This window comes from Schistocerca piceifrons, chromosome 11 (genome assembly GCF_021461385.2).
Source record: "Schistocerca piceifrons isolate TAMUIC-IGC-003096 chromosome 11, iqSchPice1.1, whole genome shotgun sequence".
NCBI classification, from domain to species: domain Eukaryota; kingdom Metazoa; phylum Arthropoda; class Insecta; order Orthoptera; family Acrididae; genus Schistocerca; species Schistocerca piceifrons.
In genome coordinates, this window is record NC_060148.1 from 69,891,622 (window position 1) to 69,912,959 (window position 21,338).

The following is a 21,338-nucleotide window of genomic DNA, read 5'->3' on the forward strand; positions in this document are numbered from 1 at the left end:
AACGCAACAATGGAACCAAGACGCTGTATTTTCGTCACGGGACCAGGAGAGGTGTGAACAGAAGATTGTATTCGTGCTTACGCATTTGCTATTCATGGACATATGACACATTTGTAGTCGATGCAACCAACGTGGTGGTGTTGGGTCCCTATGGGACTAAACTGCTGACGTCATCGGTCCCTAGGATTGCACACTACTTAATCCAAGTTAAACTAACTTACACTAAGAAGAACACACACTCCCATGCCCTAGGGAGGACTCGAACCTCCGAAGGGCTGAGCCGTGCAGATGCCACCGACGCGATGTCTTCGGACTGTTACTGACAACAGTGAGAGGCAGGCGGCAGATGCAACACAGATTTCGGCGAGCTCGCTTTAGCGCGCCCCATTGTCTGTTGGCTGCCGTGTGTAAAACTAACTCTCGTCCCTTAATACGAGGAGAAGAAAATGTGATTCCTCTAAAACGATGAAAGAAGAGTTCCCTTTCTTGAAGTACACCACGACTATACAACCATACGCTGTGTCGTTCGGTGTTTCTCATTGAACAATGGCGGACGTGTCGATAAAACACAACTCACAAAGAAAAACAAGCAGCTGTTGCCAGTTTTTGCAAGAATTTCTAGCAGCGTAACTTTCTTTTCAAGTACAAATAAGCTACAAACAGAGGAAGACTTTGGCGTATCAGGATCACATGGAGAAACAAACAAGGTGGACTTGTAACAATGTGAGCATGCTTGCTGCTGAGTGATTCAGTATTGATAAGGACCTACAATGCTGGAGCCGCACAATGTTGTACCGGTACTGAAATCTGCAGCGCGCCGTCGGCAGGCAGCGTCCTGGTGATGTAGGGGCCGACTTGTGCCGTGCAGCGACTCTGTGTCAACCCCTGGCAGCGAAGGCTGTCTGAGAATTCTAAGCAAGAGCGAAGCCAGCATTGCTGAACTCTCTACTCTCCTCGGAAACTGCTGATTCTAAAATTCCCCCACACTGTCTCGGGACATCATTCGCGCCAATAACGGCCGTTCCCTCCAATTCCGAGCAGGGCTTTATGACGTCAACTAGCCTCAGTTTAAGTTGACCAGTCATGCCTCTGCTGTTCAGCTGAGGGCACTGAACTTGCCATTTCACTGGCTACGAAAACAACCTGCCTAGACCGCGGGCCATCTGGCGCCAGACAGTCGCACCCAGACTTGTGGACACAAGTATTGTCAGAATCAAGAGGAGAATGCAGTCAGTCGGTGCCAGGAATCTCCGTTCCGGACGCGCCGGAATGGTAAACACATAAACTGCGGCGACACTCGGACGTCTCGCAGGTCGTTCCACCAGGGGCTTAAGCCTACTGTACGAACCCCTCAGATTCAGGGAAGTGCAGCCCCCAACCGGAAATGCCATGTGCCACGTCCTCCGATGGTTGCCTCGCACAAGCCACCCAGGGAAGTAACCCAACACGTATAGGAATCAAGTGAACATTATTTTTTGAGCACTCAGTACAAATACTCTCACTACAATAACCTTATTCGGTCTGTTACTACCGTGCAGTGACATAGAACACTAATAAAATTGATTAAAATGAGACACGCAAAAGAGGACACAGAATCTGTCATTCCCCACCCCCAGTCAATTTAGATTATTTTTGGTAGTGGATGACTCATTTGACAAATGTATTGTGTCAATCACTCAGAAAGAATCGCTCCAAACAGTTTCCAAAATGTCACAACGAACTGGCACATTAAATTGGAAATTGATGATGAAATAAAAGGTGGAATTTTTCTTATAGCTTCGCCAACATCTTACTCACATTGACGAATAAGTCACACGCAACACAGATTCACCCTCAGGGAGCCCACTGTCATACATGGACATACTCACACAGTCATACAAATGTTGAACACATGCCAGAAGGCTAAGTTCGAAGCTGCAGTAAAATGTTGACCTAATGGACCTGCAAGCTTCTCATTAAAGTAGCGTTTGAGAATTAGCTACTGGTGCCCAACTCAAACACACACATACGTCTGCATGAAGCCAAAAAGACAAACAATATCTCTATGCTTCATGGTTGAGACGTTTAACCACTCTCACGCCGTTTCCCTGAACAGAAAGGATGATAAATATTTTACAGTGATCGATTGGCTGATGGTCCATTCACCATTAACCAGAATTGTAACCACAGATATTCCGCTCACATAGACAAACAAAAATACTCTCGTGTAACAGTAGCATATTATTGTGTATAACATTTTGTAACTATTGAAATTTGTACACATAGTGACAATTGACAGGCATGAACATAAGTGAGATAGAGAGATATAGTGTACATGAAAAGACAGAAATTTCGTAAGTGTACCTGTGTGATCGAAGATCATGTAACATAGTGTGCATCACCAAAAAAAATTGTTCCAGACATGATGATAGGGAACCAGGATATCTTTAACATGAACATGTACATATAAAAAAATAAGATTGAAAGCTATAAAGCAAAAAAATATACATGTATTTGACATTGAATTTCCTATCTCTACTGTCCGAAGTAAAGTTTGGGGGGGGGGGGGGGAGGGCGAATAAAAACAATGTTTTCACTAAAAGCACAAATGTTACTGTGTTCACGCAGATGTCTGAGCAAGAAAAGAAAAAAAAAACAGTTGACCGTAACGTCCTTCGCATGCTGACGTCACACAACGAATCACTCAACACACGAATATTGCCACACTCGTCTGTGGAGCGGGATGGTGGTTCCTGGCGTGGAGAAAGCTGCGCCAGCTGGAAGGAGTGCGACTGGTGGTGTGGGCCACCAATCTAATGTTTCTGGGAACCAGGCGCGGCATCCGGAAGTTGCTCCAGTCATCGTTCACTCTCTGTAGCGGCACTGTCCATCGACAAGAAGCTCGTGGGGTGGTACGACAGCCTATTGTTGATGTGCAGCACAGTGCGGTACGGTGGCAAGCACACGTACGGGCTCTGATTGTATTGAGGACCGCAAGAATCGGGACAGAGCCGTAGCACAGGTAGTTGGCCGTCCTAAGACAGTACACTTGGTCTTATCTAGAACGAAAAATTGCAATACGGGATTCTACTCTCAGAGTGACTGCAACACTCGTGGATTCATCTGATGGAGGATGAAACCAGGATAGCAGATCGATCAACGTGGCTGATTGCTCGGAACTGCTCTCTGTAGGAGAGAACATAATCACGACAAACTGCAGTCCATCAATACCCGGCACAGAACTGCTTTGGGCGTGCAGTCCGGCCTATTATTGTGATTTATGCGAATTCGTGCAGGAACGGTAAACGGCGTCCGTCAGAAGTGCGCCTCAAGAGATCTCTCCGACTCTTCGTGCTGCCACTGTCAGAGTACGCCCTCGTCGTCTGGCACCTCTCCTGCAGTGGAATCCCCATTCCTGCGTCACCGCTGAGCGGTGCCGTGCTGTCTCCTCGGCCAGCCGCCAACGGGGTCGCCCGTCCCGGTGGGATCCCGGGGTTGTGTCCGCCTTCAGCTGACCGGAGGCTGTCGGCCAGGTGAGCCGCCGCCTCGCTGAGCAGGTGGGCGGCACGCGCCTCTGAGCCGTCGCGGAGGGGCGGGGCGGGGCGTGTCGTGACTGACAGCCGCCTCGCTCAGGCGTCTGCCTGCCGCTCGGCCTCCATTTACTCCACACCGACCACCGTGTAGCGTCACTTCTCGTCCAGCAGTCACTCGCTGTTCGCAGTACCTGCGCAATACTTACGACCTTTCATAAAGACTGCCTCCTCAAAACTTTTTACTAAAACAGCATTCACAATCTGTAAAGATCGTATTTTGTACATTCCATAAAACAAATTAATAGAGGCGAATATTTACATGAATATAACTGTTACACTAATACAACACAAAATTCTTATACTCTGCTCAGAGACTTTATAATTGATGCTTATTGTAAAGAATAGTGACTTCACCTATGGGCCCATTGTTAATACCAGGGTACGACTCATTGAGATACAGAGAGGCTCAAGTACTCCACCCGTAACTCTAAAATACTGTACGTAATCCCGCCTATGACATACCCGTCACTGGAGCATGCTCACAACTACTGCTGACACTTTAACTTCACTAACTACGCTATCTACAGGCGCCACTGCACGTCCCTCGCCGTCTCGGATCCCAGAGGCCTCGATGGATCCCTGAAACTGCTCAAGACATGGCGGACGCACACAAATAAACAATGAACACATATTAGACGAGATATAATTAGCTGCGATCGCCTTAGTAATGGAAATTAATAAAAATACTGTATGCAACTTATCGGCTACACCCGTTTACCATACATACTCCCCCGTCCTGCCCCGCTGAGACAACTCGGTGGATGTTGCTGTCTCTGGCGCGGCCGATCGCTGAGTCGGTCGCTACTCATCTGAGATGGAACTGGATGTACACAAACTTACGGTGGAAAATTTACACACACAAAAAAAAAAAACACGGCAGACTTCGCAAGTTACAATGCAAGGACTCTAACTCTGTACACAGCTTCTTGTAAATATCATACTTTTAGACTTCTCGTGTGTGCTAGGTCTCACACCGAGACACCAGTTACCGGACTTGTTGAGGAATTCCATACGTTCGGCATTACACCGCTCACACGATAAATTCCGACGACCGCACACGTTCAGAGACGTGACTTACCACCGTAGGAGAAACTCGCCACACTCCAGGAAGGTGCAACGCGCTGTGGCGTGCCCAACACGCCAACGAAGAGAAAAGCCTCACTGAAAGTAGGTGCAGCATCGCAGCTGTGTGCCCACGACAGCAGTGACAAATACCGCGCAAACAAACAAGTGGTGCAGCGCTGTGAGGCGTGCCCGGAACACTGTCGATATGCACCCAGTAGCTCTTCCTCAACAAAGACTCAGTAATTGGTACGGTGTAAAGACAAAACACACGGGAAGGTGCACTCTGTGTTACCAATGACTCGGAAGAGTGGTGGCTCCCGCATGACATGGAAAGTACAGAAAAGTGAGTTAGACCGACCCTTCGTTTTCGGAGTTAACAAAGAATGCGGAAGGTCCACATGTCGCCTCGTAGCCCCTACAAGTTACACATGTACATGTTAAAGAATATAAATAAAAACAAAGTACCACACTTAATGTCTAATACGTACACAACAGAAAGATGTCTATTTTACAAATGTTTCCCTTTTGTTTCACACACAGGCAACACTTTTTTTCTGTACAAAAACTACGTTCTTGCACTCTTCACATTTCAACATATGTAAACGGCTCTGTCCGAGTATTTGTGCGGATTTTCCCCGAGCCGATACCGCACGGTCCTGGCTTCAATCTCGCCCTCCATTTCTGTTTCGGTGATTGGAACTTGGGTTAGGACCACGTATTTCGATTCACTCGTCCCGCTCTCCATGTGAATCTCTGCGCCTCCAGCTCGTGTCGTACTGGCGGGTATCGTTTTGTCTCTGCAAGTTACTGTGCCGTCCCAATTTTGTCTCTTATAGTCCTGCCTCCACGCTGATGGATGTTGTTATTGCGCGGTGCTCCACGAAAGTCGCTATTGTAATACTTATTTTGCCCTTTCCTTCCATCATGCGCTGCTTCTTTTTCGAAAATTAACTCCAACTCGCGCAGAAGGCTTTTCAATGTTTCGATATTCGCTCGGTACTTTCCTACAAGCACTAGCTGGTAGTTGATCGGCAGTTTCGCGAAACAGAACATTATTTCACCATCACTATGTGGCACATCAAGAAACTGATTCTTTCTAATTAAAGCCTCAAAGAGCTTCGTGGGGCTCTTGTATCCTGACGCCTCCGGATACGGACACAAAATGATTTCTTCTTTTATTCGGTCTTGCACTTGGCGCGATCAGTACTTTCCCAGTAACGCGTCGGTGAATTCTTCGTACGTTCGGCATGTACCTGCAACACTACGCATTTTCTCAGCTGCCGTGCCCTCGATGTACCCGCAGATAAATTCTAATTTTGCTGTCAATGGCCAAGATATCAGTAGCGTGTTACAAAATTGTGACAGCAAAATTTTTGGGTGAAGTGAGCCTCCATTTTCCCGGAAATTTTGGAATTTGAGGACCGATAAAATGTGTTTGTAATCAAAGTCTGGTACCTCTAGCACATTTCTATTGGGTGTAGTATGACACGCGCCCGTCTCTTTGACGCGAACTGACACCTCCTGGTTCTGCCCCACAATGATACTGGAACTGAGCGTCAGTTGTCACGGCCGGGCTGCAGTTTTACAGCCGTGCGCTCCCTGGGCTGCAGAGCGCGGTTCGTACTCGACTGCGTCGCGCCGAGCCGGCCGTCGCCTCTGGACGCTGTGTACCAATTTGTACTCGGCGTTCCCGGCGTGCCACATCTTTTTCTACGCTTCCACACCTTTGGGTGGTACCCGCAACGCGTTCTTCAACGCTTTCCATTCTTTGCGTTGTGCTCGCAAGTGCTTCCTTCCACTGGGCTTTCATTGCATCGATTCCTATTGCATTCATGTGTCCAATTCGCCTAGCGATTCTTGCACGGTTATTTGCGGTTTTGGCCAATGTTTTGGCGCCAGCTGCCTCTACCCTTACTAATTCTGCATGTCTCTTGGCTTCGGTGGCCCTTTTCTTGGCTTCGACACTCGTCTTACCGACCTCCGCTATTCCATATCACATAATCGGTACTGTTTAGTTATGCGGCTCTGATGCTGCTGTCGCGATTTTGCATGTCGCGTGCTGGCGTTCCAGTGACGTGGCGGAATATAGGCGGATGATCGGGCTTGGGACTCATTCAATGACATACGTGTAGCGTACATAAAAAGAGTACAATTTAAGCAGTGCTGGTTGAGCAAGCTCTCCCACCCAGTAACGTTATATCGGGTGCGGAACAACAATTTGACCAAAAGTGCAGGGCGGAAAGACAGTATGAAACGTAAGAATGTCAGTGTCGTAACTAAGGGTCGCACATGCGTATTTTCGGCGCTATAGGTACGTAATTAAAATCTGACATAGGGACGTCTTTACTCAAAATGAAAGGTAATCCACAGAAAATGTACGCGTGAACACAGTCTTTCGACTAATCAGTCTTCAGGACGAGAAAAAGCAAAACTTAGATCATCACATACACGTTTATCATACTTAGCCGACGTACGAGGCAGTACTTCTTTAGAAATGAAGACAATCACATGTCCATGTTTCATGTAGTAGTAAATGTATAAATGTCGTGACACAAGCGTCTGTTACGTTATTATGGGGCAACATACGAGACCCTACACCATCGGTATTAATGAAAAGAGAGACAGTGAGCCGTTGCTCAATTCCCAATGCACGGAAAATGAAACACAACTTTTAATGGCGTGGGTTGCATTGCGCCTATCATCGTGAGTAGAGACGAAATAATTTTATAGCGTCTGTGATGTGGAAGTGATGGCTCAGAGACCGCTCAATAGTGTGATATCAAGTTGTCTCTGTATCTCCACATACACCTGTCACACACTAACCTATGGAGCCAAGTTGCCCTCATTTGTCCCCCTCTCAGAGACAACCCGTATTCTATTCATTCACGGTTTAGACTGTACTGAAATGTGGTGAATTTTGCCTCTACGCCGCCATCAAGGTGTTTGATACCTGCTGCGAGTTCCCATGTTTGTACTGAGCAGTCAAGATGAACGGTACGACAGAGACGACGACTACACGGGAAACAACATTCAGATGGCGAAAATTTGGGAAACCGTTTTCCTCTAATGATGTGGTTACATGTTAAACGTTATTCGACTTTGCTACGGCGAACAAACGTCAATGTCTCGAGCTTCATAACTTTTACACGCATGGTCTGTACAATGCAGCTATCCTTTGACGAAGCGAACTTATCAGTCTTTTTGTAACATGAAGAGCAGACATTAACAGATGGTGGAGAGTACGGCTTCCTGACAGACGCCAGTGCAGTCGTGATGTGGTGGAGGGTGAAGAGGAGACTGGAAGTAGAGCAACGTTCAAAAGTCACGTGCTCGGCCATTGAAGCTTTCGTAGGTGGTTTCTTGAGCGACCAGGTTTACGCTCGTTGTGGAAAGAAGTGCGAGATGGACACTGTTGCAAACACATTTCACCAAAAAGCTTTAGGCGTTTAGGCACGGCGACAAAACTTCTCAAACGCTACAGACCCATCCACACGGCTGTGCACAGGAGATGTTTTGTCTCCGGCCACTGTTTGCCGTAGCCCTCGCCACTAAACGAGAGGCTGGCTCTATCTATAAGCACATTTCCAGGATCGATATCGCAATGTTACGTGATAAGACGGAACTGGTATTGCCAGATCGATTTGCAAATACTGCCCTCCGTACTATGTAGTAGCAGTCCTACTATTTGACGTTCACAGATACGCTCCCCTACGTAAGTATATTACTGAGAAGTCGGAGATTCGAATACTAGAGAACAATTCTATCATCACAAATGTCCCGCAGATGTGTTTGTCTCATATTGGGCAATGACTTCGAGAGAGTATGTAGATGTACAATTCGCGCCCATCTGTGGTACAGCGTTGCGATGGCGCCTGTTGAAACACGACGAATGGCACGTCTAATAAGAGGAATTAAAAATGACAACTTTTGTTTTCGTGGTCATTCAAAAAAATGTCGGAATTGTTTTAATATATACCAAGAATGTGAAACAGACTACAGTGGAATTTCGAGATGTAAGACGCTGCAGGAATATTATTAGCATGTTGCCAACAGAGAGCACGTGATCCGTTTGACGAGGCGAACACAAAACCACAAGGAGTATAAGGTCTGCGCTCATAGCCCGGACAGGTATCCGCCATCGGACAGATATCGGCCATTTGCACGCTTTCATAGAGGTTTAATACCTACACTAGAAGAAAAAGTGTCTTATTAAACGGAAAGAATCACCTCTTCAGAAAATCATGGATCTTTTTAGAGTACTTAATACATTATTCTAGTGAGAAGCAAAAAGGCCATGCTCACTCGATTTCACACCTAGCACATGTGGCAATGCAGAGCCGTTCGTAATGAATGAGACGAGTGTGTGGGTGTTACGACGTCACCTTAGTGTGTGAGCAACATACGCCTGCCGTGGCCTTTAGATAATCAAGTGCTGTCCCCCCCCCCTTCCCCCGCCCAAAAGAAAAAATGCAGAGATACTCACTAACCTCTTGATAGTACGAGATAAAATAATAATAACAACTATTTCTTTTCGCGTCGCAATGGAAAACGCCATAATAACGAAAACATGTCAAGCAGTCAACTCTTACAACACAAGTAAGGCCTGAATAAATTCGTCTCCGATGCTGATTTGACGGCGGTGAGTTTCCTGCTCTGCTAATGGTGCATTTCATTTGCTTGCCAACGGCCACTAACACATGTGAAAACAGAGAGGGTATTACGAAACCTGAATATGCTTAGGACGACAATGCGGGAAAACAGTTAGCAATAAGTATACATATTCGCTGTGGTATTTTAGGCAAAATTAGTTACGTTATTTATATTCAGGTAAAACTATGGTACACCAGTTCCGTGGAAAGACAGGCCGCACAGATGGGAATGTACAGCAGAAACTTGCACCGTCACCGCGGCTACCGTCTTTCCTTGAGAAGCTGCACAGGATCTCCGAGACTCGCAAACGTTACTGGAAAGCATCTTACAACTGGCAGCAGACGCGAAATGAAGTCTGCCTTTTTCATAGAAGATCAAAATCGCAGCATTCATTCACACTATGCAGTGCGTAATTCGGTTCGCCCTATTACTAAATATTCAGTTTATACAGTAAAGTATGGATTACATGCAAAGGTAATTGTAAAATCATTCCTCTGTCGGAGAAAGAAATGCTCTGGATAGAGGAATTATTTCCTGGATGATTGCGTGACAGACGCAAGACTGCTTTCTCGTCTGAGCATTTTGCTAATTCCTTACCTAAAAAAAATACGAGAGTGGTAGTAGAAATAGTCAACTTCGTCATGAATTACAGGCTAGGTAATGTGTAGTTCATTGGAAATAGTACAATTCCGTTGTGTTTAAAATGAAACTTGGCAAGTACGATAACTATAGTGAGTTTGTCTGTGGAGGGCCCAACTTAAAACCTGGGGTTCTGTAATTGCTGGTAACTCAATCGCATGACGAAAGTTATCATTCAAATGGTCAGCGCATTAAACTACCAGAAACGTACTGTTTGATTCCGAGTTGCCTCATTCGTTACTTCTTTCTGTTTTCATTCCTTTAACAGAATCCCAGTTACTCCGGAGAAACTCTGAATGTTAACTGCCATCATTCCGTGGCGCCAGCAGCAACAATCGACCGCTGATGCAGCGACAGAGCTCTGTGGTCTGCGGGAGACGGAGAATTAACGGAAAGATTTAGTCGGCTTCTACATTACTATGATCTGCAATTGCGATTAATGTCCGAATGTGGTTACGACCAGTACAGTGTCACTATGCGAATCTGGTGCTGGTTTCGTGATTTTGAGGATCGCGTGCTGGATTTCCAGTGACGTGGCGGAATATAGGCGGACGACCTGGCTGGGTGTCATTCAGTGACGTATGTGTAACGAACGTATGAAGCGACTAATTTAAACAGTGCTGTTTGAGCGAGGTTTGCCATCCAGCACCGTTATACAGGGCGTGGAGAAACAGTTTGGCCAAAAAAGGAGGGCGGAAGGACAGCACGAAACATAGGAATGTGTATATGGTGACTAATAGTTGTTAATGCATATTTTCAGCGCAACGGAAACGTAATTGAAATCTGACATACTGAGGTCCTTGTTCAAAATGATAGGTATTTTACAGAAAATGTATACATAAACAGAATGTTAGGACTAACCAGTCGTCACGACGAGAACAAGATAAATTTCAAGCGTCACAAACACGTGTATCGCATTTAGCTGACGAACGAGACAGTACTTCTTCAGAAATGAGGACAATCACATGCCCATGTTTCTTGTTTGAGTATATTTAAAAAAAGTGAAAAATGAGCCACCACTTAATTAACAGGAGTATGTACAGAGAATGTTCTAATTAACCACCGTTTCCATGCTGCCGTACCGCCTTAAATATTTAACTGCGACCTGTATTTTCTATACTCAGATTCCTTCGTTTGGCGCTCTCTTTGTGCCCTACGCTTTTGGTCAAATTGTTTTTCCGCCCTGTATATGCCAGACGATGCGTTACAGAATGTTGTTCGAATTCTCAGGAGTCCAGTACACTTAATCGTTCGTAGGATGTGCTAACAACGGCAAAATGTCAGAATGCGTCGGTAGCGATTTGTAACTATAGAGTTCAGTAGACAGTAACTATGTAAAAGGAAATGTGACACGTATAACGAGGCACTACGGAATTAGACGTGTAATATGTTTTCTGATTACAAAAAGTTCTCTAGTAGAGCGGTAACCGCATAAATGTCGTGACAAGCGTGTGTGTCACGCTATTATGGAGCAACGTATGAGACCCCACAGAATCGGTATTAGTGAAAGCATGCACCGTTGGTCAGTTGCCAAAGCGTTCAAAATTAAACAAAACACTTAACTGGGTGTATGACATTGGAACTATCATCGTGAATGAAGACGAAATAAATTTATAGTGTCTGTGATGTGGAAGTGTGGATTCAGAGACCGATGAATACGGTGAAATTAATTTCTCTCTCTCTCTTTTTTTTTATAAATATCTACGACACTATGCAACCAAGTAGCCCCTATTCCTTCTCCTGACCAGAGGCAAACACTATTCTACTTATTAACTGTTTTGACAATACTGAAATGTGGTGGATATTGCTTCTAGCCCTGCACCGAGGCGGGCTAACAGAATCGGATACCTGCCGCGAGTTTCCATGTTTGTACTGAGCAGTCAAGATGAAAGGCGCGGCAGAGACATCGACTACGCGGGACACAACAATTAGATGACCAAAATTTCGGAAACCAATTTTCTGTTGTGATGGTTACATGTGAGACCTTAATCGATTCCACTAGCCGGAAGGAACGCCTGCGGTGCGTTCCAAGCTTCATACGTTTCACACCTATGGTCTCCGCTGAGCAACTGTCGACGATGAAACAAACTTGGCGGTATTGTGAAAGGAAGACGTCAACATGTAATGTAGAGTACGAATTCCTTACGGACGCCAGTGAAAATATAAGGTGGAGAAGTGTGAGGAGCAGATCACACGTAAAGGGTTGTTCAAAAGTCTTATCCAGGCCCATTAAAGCGTTCGTGGCTGCTTTATTAGTAGACCGGAATTACGCTCGTTGTCGAAAGAAATATGAGGCGGGCACTGGTGGAAGCGTTTTGCACCTGAAAAGATTAGGCGTTTGGATGTGGGCAGAAGACTTGGAGTAAATTCACATTCCCACCGCTGTACGCAGGGTTATGGGACGTTTTTGTCACCATCCACTGTTGTGAGCTCGAGCATTTGCCACTAAGCGAGAGGCGGCTGTGTAGCAGTCCTACTATTTTACTGTCACAAAACGATTTGAAGGTCGCATACAGCTCCCCAAATATGTATATAACCGACAAATCAGAGATTCGAATACTAGATAATAATTGTATCATAACGAATTTCCCGTAGATGTACTTGTCCCATACTGGGCAATGATTTAGAAAGAGTACGTAGACATACAAACCGCACTCGCTCGTGGGACAACTTTGCGATATCGACTATTGAAACACGAGTGATAGCACGTTTAATAAGAGACAATCAATATATAATAACTTTAGTTTTACGTGATAACAATAGGACACTACGGCAGAGTTTCGAGATTGGCCGAAGGTACGGAACACGGTTTGTGTCCAAAATTTTGCACAGGCTGGCGTGTAGCTTGTAACGCATTCAGGCACCGTGAACAAAGCTCTTGTGGCGTTGGTTCTCGCGACCGGCTCTGCCCAGCAACAGGACAGAAGAATATGGATGACAAGTTTTTCTGTTTTAATTTTCTGCCGCCTTCTCAGTGAATTACTGTTTGACTTGAACGTGTTCTTTGTCCTCACAGGTGCAGTGTGTAAAGGTTCTGGGTAGATATATTTTAATCTGTTTCCAGTTACGAATGGAATCTGTCGAAACAGAGAAGCAACTGCTGGACTCTCTGCGTTTATATTCCGCATCGGCACAAAGATGATGACATAGTCGACAATTTTTTATGCATCTTCACAATCGGTGTCTGTTGACAAAATAGACGCTGATAATGCGTATATGATTAAGACTTGGCCGCGACTCAAGACGAATCTTTCTAGCCGTTACAAGTCTTCGTAACCTTGGAGCGTAAATACATAACAACTCTTAACACACAAAGCGTGTTATCCAGGTGAGCGCAATAAAACAGAATCTCATGCATTCACTGACCCGGATAAAAATGTTATGACGGTGTTTTTTGACGATTTCTATACTTATTTTCTGGAAGATTTTCTGACACAACCTCCTCCTCCTCCTCCTCAGAAATTTGGGACAGCATCAGCTGGAGGCAGCTGTGACAGAAGGCCAGCCATGGATGTGCGGACTGCGAGACAGCACTGTCGGGATGCTTTAAAATGGAGCAGCTGGCCAACGGCTAGGCGTGTGATTCGCATGCTGGAACGGACGCGCATCTCGTGAATGGCGGGCGACGCCACGTGCTGCTGTGGCCAGTAGCAGAACGATCGATTAGATGTACGGCATTTATTTGTTTTGATAACATATTGAAGCAGTAGCAGAACAAACAGTACACCATTTAAACGCTAAAACTTAATAGCAGGACAAATCTTTCGCAATACTAAACGCATCGTCTTAGTGAGAAGACTGTAAGGCCGAGCTTTGTGGAACGCAGGGGCTGCACGTGCGGCGCTGCAGAGTCGGCCGAGATAAACAGGGCGAGTGTCTCCGTGTTGTGACGTCACGGTTGTGTACCACGTAACGAGGCCTGCCGCGATGGGTACAGAATGTGCGTACACTTTCCAAAGTGGGTGTGTCTACATCTGCGTATTGTGCGTTTCCCAGGCTGGGTGGGCGGCAGTGAATTATCAGCACTGCTTACAAGTGCTTGCAGACCGGCACAAACACACGTGAAACAAAAGTCGTTACAGTTTGCTCGGTGGCGGAGCACTGAGTAATGGTTGGACACTCTTCTTTCAAAAGGAAGAATTTTAATCCAACTGACACCACAAGCTGCGCACCAAACCTGATTCAAAATCCTTGCACGGGTTGAAAGCAGGGATGCGTGTCGTTCGTCAGGTGTAAAACGCTACGAATGGCGAAGATTTTGAGACGACGGGATGTTCATCTCTAACTCGGTATACGGGCGTCCTCCATCAGTAACTTATTCGGTTCTTCACGCTTCATATCTCGATACTGTGTCGGTATCTGTACTGGAGTATGCAGGGACCATAGCCTCTTATTCTGTGTACATTCGGACATCACAGATGTTAGTTCTTAGGGCAAAACGACACACATCACACGTACTCCCGAGGAAACGGCCAGAAAACTGTTTGCTTCCCGCCAGGCCGATATTTGCTCTTCTGTAGAAGCGGCCAGCTAAATGAGCCACAGCCTAACAAGAACAGGAATTCTGTCGTTCGTGAAAATAAAGACATGTCAGGACAGTGTGTGAAACGTTTGCTGTCGTCCCACCTGACCAAACGCAACAAGGATAGATACCGGATTAGCACTGCGAGTCTTGGGGAAATTAGCTTAACGGAATTGCTACACGCGTGACGCTAATACGACACGGAGATCCGTCGTTGATATGAGTGCTTAATACTGCAACTGTCTTATCCACCTGGTTTCGAACCTCGACACGGCAAGGATAGATGCATTTGCCGTCTACATGTGTGTGTCTATGGCCTAAGGTATGACACGCTGTGTGTGTCCAAAGTTTCACGTGCGCCGTGCAACGCAAACAGGCGCCGTAAAATAAAATAAAGCTTTGGTGGCGTTCGTTCTCGCGTTCGGCGCTGCCCAGAGGCATGACAACAATATCGCTGACGCAAGATTTTTTTATATTTTTATCACCTTTCCAGTAAATTAGTTGTTAGTTTCGATCGGTGCTCTTCTTCACAGGTGCAGTGTGTTAAGGCCGTTGAGAGATCTTTTTCCGTATCCGTTACCAGATACGAATGCAGTCTGTAGAAAAACAAGGACAACAGCTGGACACATTGCCACGAAGTAAAACATGTTCTCATACTGCGATTATATTCCACGTCGATGCGAAACAGACGACGCTGTCAACTTGTTTATTAAACCTTCACAATCGATGGGTGGTGACAACATATCTGCTAATCCTATGTGCTTGTTTAAGGTTTCGCCTCGACTCGACAGGAATTTTTCTAGCCATCACACGTCTTCAAAGCCATGGAGCGTAAATAAGTTCCATCCCTTACCGCTACGTATATTCTGCACCACGTGTGTCATTAAACTGAGGATAATATAAGTAGCACAAGCGTTAACTGGCTTGGATAGAAAGGTTCTGAAGGTATTTTTTGGCGATTTCTATACGTGTTTTCCAGAAGATTTTCTCACAGAATCGTCTACTTCTTAGGAGTGTAGGATACAATCAGCTGGAGGCAGCTGAGACACAAGTCCATCCATGTAGGTGCGGTGTGCGAAAGAGCACACTTCGAATGCATTACAATGTTACAACTGCCAGCGACTAGGGGTGCGATTCACGTGTCGGAATGGACACGCATCTCGCAACTTGACGGCTACGCCAGGCTCTGCTGCTCGTAAATATTAAAAATTAAGCCGCTGTGCCAATTATGGATTCACTCTCGATCAGATGATGCATATACATTTTTCCCCCGTTTTCGTTTGTTTCAGAAAACCAGTATCAGAAAGCCACTATCGGTTTTGAGTGAAGAATAGGATACATTGTTTCGTTTGGGAAGGAAGATAACTTTGCGAGTTTGTCTGCGAAGGCGTAACTCTAAACGTGGGTTTACGTAGCGTAGTTGCAGTTGTGTGTGCCCTACCGACGTAACTCGCCGTTTACAAGTTTACTCGCTTATTACTGTGCCGAACCCAAAGTCTGGCTGGTGGTTGCGCATTTATTATCATTTCTTCCCGTTTTCATTTACGTCAGAAAGGAGCCATTACTCGCGACAGACATTCCGGAGCGTTGGCAGCAACTGCCAGCCTCTGAGGCACCGACGAAGCTCTGTCGACTGCAGGAGACGGAGAAAAAATGGCGGAAAGATAAAGTCAGATTCTACACTACAGAGATCTCAAGGAGCGATTAAACGTCTTCAGAGTCATTACAGCGTCAGTATGCGAAACCGAAGGCGGTTTCACGATTCTCTGTAACCCGTGACGAGGGCGCTAACTGCATCCTCAGGCGTCGAATATTTATTCTTTCACAGTGTCGAATGTGCTTCGAAACAGCTAAATGATGGATTGCTGTGATATCGATTTTCATTTTTAAAGTGCAATAAGAAATCAGGCAACGGAAACCGCATTTCGACGATCGATACGAAAGTGTTGACATGGCGAATCGGAAGTGGTATTCGATCGGTTTATGAAAAACAGATCTGCTAGCCGCATGCAGTACTGTTAAAGTGCGTTCCGTCAGATTGTCTCCAGTGTCCAGAGCCACCCACTCCAGACCTCGGGCTGGAGTCCGCCGGTACCTGCCTTAATGCCGCCTTTGTGGCTGAGCGGCCAGCCCTGCCGGAGGAAATCCCAGAGCCGGCACATCCGGAGCAACACTCAGGTCCCACTGTGAAACTTTTCCACTTGCCTGCCGCTCGGCTGGCGCACGCTTCAGCTTACTGCGTCCACAGGGCTCGGCGATCACTGTACTAACAGCAAGATCTGATGTTTGCATCTAACGAAATTGTAGATCCCCAGATATGCCGTCGTCTGTCGCTGAGCAACTGCGGGCCAGATATTTACCCAAGCGTTCGTCTTAAACTGTGCTTATGTATTCTCGCTCAGTGTAGACGCGGAAACTCCGCTAACGGAGTTTCTGTATGTACAGAAAATGGAAGAGCCACATGTGTCGTCTCGTCTTAGAAATGACCAACTATTCCGATAGGAATGCAATCTCATACCGAATCGCCGAAAATTCGGCGTGTGCGCCTGACACACTCCATCTGTTGTTCTCTGCTGCTACGGTCCACAGGAACGGTACACCACTCTTTCAGTAGATTGAAAACCACTCAAAACTCCTTCTCCGTTCTTCACACGGTCAAACACGCCGGTATTGACTGCACACATCTCCTCACGAAGGTAACGACATATGTACTCCTCGCATTTTCACCAAATTACCGGCATTTTTTAAAGACCACGTGCCTCGCGTTTAGCGGGAATATCAACTAATGAAACCAATCGAGGGTGCAAGGGACTTGTGTACACTACAAACGAACCAATATTTCGTCATCTTGTACACACGTGTTTTAATTGTCGCATTGTACCCAGAGGAAATTACAGCCGTAATTTTCCCCGAGGGCAAGCAGCTTCAGTGTGTGCACGGAGAGCTGCATCAAACCAGTCTCTGGACTGAAGACCACAGCAGCAACAACACAGTGGAGGGAGGCTGAACTTGTATTTCAGCCGATAATTGCGACTGTGTGTGTGTGTGTGTGTGTGTGTGTGTGTGGAGAGGTGCCGAACGATACTTGTGGCCTGCGATTTGCTTATACTGGCGCCAAAGACCGCACACCTGACAACTTCCGATCACTCAAGGCTAGCAATGCTGCGCCTTATCAGCACTTGGGAGAGTGGGCAGCAGAAACGATTCGCCCCTGTTTAACGTTGCGCCTGTTGGCCGTTCAGATAGAGACAATAAAGGTCATACTAGATTAAGATAATTTTTTAGAAATACGTCCACATCTGGAGCATTCCTTACAGGTCATTCTCGAATACAACACCCTTTCCTGGGCTGTTCGTTCGCGTGCATTAAATGTGCTTTGACCTGTTTTAGCAGACGCACTATGACCAGCAGAAAGATTGAGTGCGTCAATGAAACACTGCTTGTGATATTCGATTGCCTCGGTACAGTAGCGGATGGGGCCTCTCCCGTACTAAGTCTCGTGTAATTCGCCCACCCGTCGACAACTGAACTGAAATGTTGCCGTGTGCGTTGCCACATTTCCCAGGCTTCAGTGATGACGGAACTGGGGTATGCAACAGCAAGATAACTTGAACTGAAAGAGACAGGCGTATCTTTGTGATGGTATTCCGTAATTTGAGAGCGCATTGGAAGCCACAATACTCAGAAAAATAAGCAGGCAACATTTCCGCACGACACCTTCTCTGGCACCATGAGGATAGTGACACGCTGCCGAAAAAAAGGTGATGGACATTTTCAAAATAATCTAGACCTGTTACCAAAGCTTAAGTCCCAAGAACACGGGCAGCGTCTGACGCAAGAATGCCGTCGCGAGCAACTCCATTCCCAGTTGTAACGGAATTTTCGGTCCAAAGCTGTTTCCGCGGCAATTTATAAGCACAGCGTCATTGTAATTGTCCGTTTATATAATACTGACGTATTACAGAGCGGTGAACTGGAAAGAATTTCTGTTACGATGATGACGTGAAGGCTTTTCTTAGCTGTTGTTAAATCGGAAAAACGTACCATTTCTTACCGTGTTTGCTGTGGATGTTGTTTCAGTCTGTTCCCCTAAGTAAATAAATAAAAAAATAAAACAGAAGATGTACCTCGAGCTGGCAAATCACTTCATCGTCTCGCTAGTAGGGAGACCTCCGGGTTGAAAACGGAGATTTAGCGGTTGAGAAAAGTTTGCTACCGTTACTAACTAGAGACGCTTCCTTAGTTCTGATATAAAGAAGTACACATAGCGATAGGTGAATGACATACACAGAATCGAATGACGTCGTTAAATATACTGACACGAAGCGCCATTTTTTTTTCTTTCGTGGGGTTTGTTCATGCAGGAACAAAGAGGTACTATAGTTTTTTTTGACCAGAAGACAACATAGCTTCAATTGTTACCAATTCTGACTGAACTGGAAGCACCTAAATACTGCGTCAAAAACCATATCTGCACTGGCTCCAAAACTTTACGAGTAGCCGGAAGTTTCGATGTTTACATCGAAGCATCGGTCTGAGCCAAACAAGACTCGTAGTATGCATCATTCATAGAAATGTTCTCGAGTACGGCAAACGCTTTACTACATAAAATTCATTGTATCACTGACAAATTAAAAATTCTAATAGAACAGAACAACTCTTGTACAGCAGCTGTGTTTCCCGTAATCGGGTCACAGTTTTCAAAGATTACGTACATGTACGATGCCCGCCAATTCTAGTACAGTTTTCTAGTATGGACTATTTAACCGCAGCAGAGAGTGGAGAACACATTTGGTAAAAGCAGATATTAATTATATATTTCTTCTGTGCCGTCATCAAGGCAACTTTGATACTGATACGTGGCCGGAATGTGTAAGATGTTGCAGCAATACATCGCGGATGAAGGTGCAACTACAAAGTTAACACTTTGGCAGCAGAAGTTGCGCGATACGATTGTTGTGGTAGAAAACGAGGCGATGGAAATTTGTGGGTTTGGCACTTGTAACCCGCCGTGTTTCAAACGACCGGCTAGTTTATTCGTTATAAAAGTTTATTAAAGCTGTAGCAGAACAAAAAGTACGCCTTTTAAACACGTAAACTTGATAATAGGAGGAATCTTTCAAAACGCTAAACGTATCATCTTAGTGAGGAGAGTATGAGGGCAAGCTCTGGCGACGGTATGGGCTGAACACGTGGGGTTTGAGAGTTGGTCGTAATAAACAGGACGCGAGTGCCAATGTTGTAACGTCCCGGTTGTCTATCATGGAACGCGATGTGTATGGAACACAAGTAAATTCCCTAAAGTAGGTGTCTACAGCTGCATACGCGTTTTCACGGCTGGGTTGACAGTGGTGAGTTGTCGGTACTGCTTAAGGTGCAAGTGCTTGCCGACCACGACAGACACACGTGAAACAAAAGTCGTTGCAGTTTGCCCACTGACGGAGCGCTGAGGAATGTCTGGACAGTCTCTTTCCGAAGAGAGAATTTCAAGCCAAACGACCGCACACGCTACGCGGCCAACGTATTCCAAAATCCTTGGATTGGATGAAAGTAGGGATGAAGGCTATGTCGGTCGTCAGATCTAAAACTCTACGAGTGGCGAAGATATTTGACACGACAGAAAGTTAATCTCTGACCCACTATTATGAATTTATTCTACAGGTAACGTTTTCTGGTACATCTCGCTTATTATCTCGATAATGTGTCGATATCTGTACTGGATGAAACACAAGTCATAGCTCTTTATTCCGTGTAAAAATCGGAGATTACGGATGCTACTTCTTGAAGCACAGTGCCACACGTAAGATGGCTATGTGCTTCCCGCCAAACCGCTATTCAGTCTTCCGCGGAAGCGGCCAGCTAAATGAGGCGCAGTGCAGCAAGAACAGGAATTCCTCGAATTGTTGCAGTTTTGTCGTTTGTTAAAATAAAGAGTTGTCAGGACAGTGTTTGAAAAGTTTGCTGTCGTTCCACCTGGCCAAACGTAACAAGGATAGTTATCGCATTAACATTGCGAATCTTGGGGAAATTAGGTTAATTGAAATACAAGAGGAGATGTTGAAGTCAGTGTTTGATTGCACGCATTGATAATGTAATTGTCTAGTCCACTGGGTTTCGAACATCAGCATAGCAGGGGTAGAGGCAGGCGCTGAGCATATGTGTGTCTGTATGGTCGAACGTATGAAACGTGGTGTGTGTCCACAGCTTCACACTCGCCAGCGAGGAGCGGATGACAGAGTCAAGCACCGTAAAATGAAGCTTTCACTGTCTTCGATGTCGCGATCGGCGCTGATCAGCGGCAAGACACAACAATATCGCTGACGCAAGCTTTTTCCTGTTTGCCGCCTCTTCGGTGGATTGATTGTTGGCTTGAATGCGCTGTGTCTCCTCTCATGTGCAGTGTGTAAAGGCCCTCAGCGGATCGTTTTCCATCTGTTACCATTTAACGAATGCAGTTTGTGGGAACAGAAGGTGAACAGCTGAACACAGTGCGACGAAGTAACACAGATTCTCACACTGGGTTTAAATTTCACACTGATAAAAAACAAACGATGCTGTCAACTGTTTTATTACATGTTTACAAGCCAGTGGCTGGTAACATATCCGATCATTCTACGTACATGATTAAGACTTCGCCTTGACTAGAGGAATTCTTCTAGGCATTATACGTCTTCAAAATCATGGAGTGTAGACACGTCCCACCCCTTTCCGCTACGCCTATTCCGCAAAGCGCATACCCAGGTGAGCATAATAAAACGGCATCACATGAGTTAACTGGCTTGGATAAAAACGTTTCGACGGTATTTTTAGACGATTTCTATGCGTGTTTTCCGGAAGTATTTCTCACACAATCGCCTCCTTCTCAATAGTGTAGGGTAACATCAGCTGGA